Below are 3,235 nucleotides of genomic sequence, written 5' to 3'. Positions count from 1 at the left end.
TTTTCCTTTAGTAAATAACCACCAAGGTGTTTTAGGAATAAGCCCCATTGATTAATGTCTATTTATCAATGTAAAAAATTCTATTCTTTCAATTGTGCATATTCAAACTGTTTAAATATACACATTTACGGTATATAGTTTAACCTTTACATTTTATTTAAACAAATGTACATTGTATTTTGCAATGTACTACTGGCAGCTGCAGTTTAGAGCCTCACAAATTTAGAATTTAATAACTCACAATTGTACGAATTCCTTTATGCCTTTTAATCTCCAATGTACAGTTTAGTTTGGCCTGAGGGAAAAACAAACATGCAAATATGCGGCCTTTCAGTGGGTGGGCCTTGGCGCAGAGCAGCCGCAATATTGCAAATAACAGCTGTGCCGTGAGTGTGCACTCTGTGTGCTCCCGACACAGATACCAGTGGCTAACCAATCACTGCTTTCGATCGGGAGCTTTATGACTATGTTACTGTAGTGACAGCCAATCATGACAGTCATGTAATTATAAGCTCCGCTTCCCGACACAACTTTGCAAGTTTGACACTTTAGTAAATCTGTACATATAATCATAACTACTTTGTCTATCACGGTGAGTTATACTTAGTTTTTTCAGGGTCAATTTTTTTAAAATTTAGCTGCTATTACTATAGTTTACCACCCAAGGATAACCCAAAATAAATACTCCTGCTCCTGATAATCACAGCGATACCACATATGTTGTTTGTACTCATAGTAGGACCCAGAAGTAATGGTGTGCATTTTCCTTTTTTTTTTTTCTACCTAAAACACACTGACACTGATACTAATGTAAAAAATGCTTTTTTTAATCACTTGCCACCTACCCACTGTCAAATGATGGCTGGGCAGTGCAGCTCTTGTTCTGGGGGGGATGTCATATGATGGCCTCCCAGAATGACCGCTCTCACGCACCCCTGGGGGCACAAGCAGTGGTGATCGTGGCCATGCCCTGTTGCTAGGACATGGTACAACCCCGATCTATGTAAAGAGCCGCAGCCGCGGCTCTTTAAGCATGTGATTGGCTGTGTCCAATCACAGCTGGTCACATTTAAACACAGAGATACTGGTAATTGGCACTCCTTGCTTCAAACTGACAGAGAGTGAGGAGAGTCAATTAGCGGAATCTCCTCACAGGGGACAGCTAGGTATGTAATCAGGGCACTGATCATCAGTGCCCTGATTACAATTAAGTGCCACCAGTGCCAGCAATGATTGCCCACTACTACCAGCAATCAGTGCCAACCACTGCTCACAATTGCCACCAATCTGTGCCCACAAGTGCCAGCAATCAGTGGCGATTAGTGATGCCAATCAGGGCTGGCTATCAGTGCTTCCCATCAATTCCCATCAGTGCCGCCTATCAGTGCTCATCAGTGCCACATATCAGTGCCCATAAGTATGGCCTATCAGTGCACATCAGTGCTGCCTCATCAGCGCCCATCAGTGATGGAGAAAAATTACTTATTTACAAAATTTACTGACAGAAACCAAAATTTTTGGTCCTTATTTTTTCCAAAAAAAAACCAAAAAAAAACACAGGAGTGATTAAATACCACCAAAAGAAAGCTCTACTTGTGTGAAGAAAATTATAACAATTTCACATGGTTACAGGGTAGCATGACCACGCAATTGTTATTCAAAATGTGACAGCGCTGAAAGCTGAAAATGTCTTGGGCAGGAAGGGGGTGTAAGTGCTCTGTATTGAGGTGCTTAAAAATCTACCAAAAATATACTGACCCATTGACCTTTCACCCTCATTTTTTTTTACATCTTCATCTCCTCCAAGGATAGAAGGATACAATGTATCTTCATTCAGAAGAGGAAGTAAACACAGGGACGGGCTCACAGTGATAGATCACTGTGATAGCCAATCAGAGGCTATCACCATGATCAGGTGACTCAGAACTGGGAGTTCTGGAGAACAGGTCCCGATTGTTAGTACAGGATCTGGGGCTTTCAATGAGAGCCTGGACTCTGCGCTGGGAGCATGATGTGTGGCATGCCCTCAGCACAAAGAAAGGTCCACATATATATACGGCCCCATGAAAAAAGCCCAATTCAGTGAGGACACATATATAAGTACCATTGTTGGAAAAGTATTAAGGCTTGCACAAAAGAACAAGAGAAGTTGCTTCTTCTTAGTCCTTATGACTGAAAGTGAAACTAAACTCTTTCAATCAACATTGACTATTTTTAATCCTTAAAGCTGATAGCATTAGTAAATAGATAGGAAAGTATATCCTATGTACTTGTTTTAAACTACTTTTCTACATTTATTCAGTTACTTCCTGGTTTCCAGGCCTAGGTAAATGATGACATACATTCCAAAAGTCTTCAGGAGGAGAGGAGGAGTTTTCTCAGCGAAGCCCAACCTCCTGCATGCAGGCCTGGCCTAAGGGCAGATGGATTCCACGTAGTAAATGTTACATGAATCATCTCTTCTTACTCAAGATTACTGAGGACAAAAATTCTAGGGTAGTATTTTTCGCAGTGATTTCTCAGCAAAAAGAAACATGGAGACATGGATGCATGGGTGAGTTTGTTTGGGAAAATAAAAAAGAATGAAATAGTTTTTGGTTTGTGGTGATGAGATTTAGTTTAGTCCTGTCCTTAATGCACTTCATTTCCTAATTAGGTGCATAAAACAAAATTACTTTTAACAATTCTCTCATCTTCTTTCAAGATTTACAGTATGGGTGATTTAGTTGTGAACAAGCAAGATTGTCACCTGTGTGGTTGGTGGGTGACATGGGATGAAATGCAGCCTAACCTGGAGCAGTAATTTATGTTAACTTTGAATTCCAAAATAATTAATACAGCATGACAGATCAAGGCAAAAAAGGACTTCTCACTTGGATCAAAGCAGTCTATAGTTTCCCAGGTCATGGGAGCAGGCCTGCAGTTTGTGAAAGGTTTTACCATTGGCTTTGCTCAGTCCCTCAGACGCATCCATCTTCTGAATTCATTATTATCTACTTTTTGATCTCTACTTTTTACTGATGGTACTGCCTTCTTCCAAATTTATGGAAAGTATAGCTGAGGGAAAGTACCTGAAACTTCCCAATGCTAGAAATATAATCAGGGGTTACAGTTTGATAAGGAATGTGATGAGAAGGGGAAAATAGAAGCCCAATTACCTGTCATTGGCGGTGGTCAAAGTGACAGCAGACACAAAAAAATATAAGGGTGGAAAGTGGGAGGATGGACAAAAAAA

This window comes from Lithobates pipiens, unplaced genomic scaffold (assembly GCF_037356315.1).
Source record: "Lithobates pipiens isolate NorthernLeopardFrog02 unplaced genomic scaffold, aLitPip1_a1.2 Scaffold_16, whole genome shotgun sequence".
Taxonomy (NCBI): Eukaryota; Metazoa; Chordata; class Amphibia; order Anura; family Ranidae; genus Lithobates; species Lithobates pipiens.
This window is presented reverse-complemented; position numbering follows the sequence as displayed.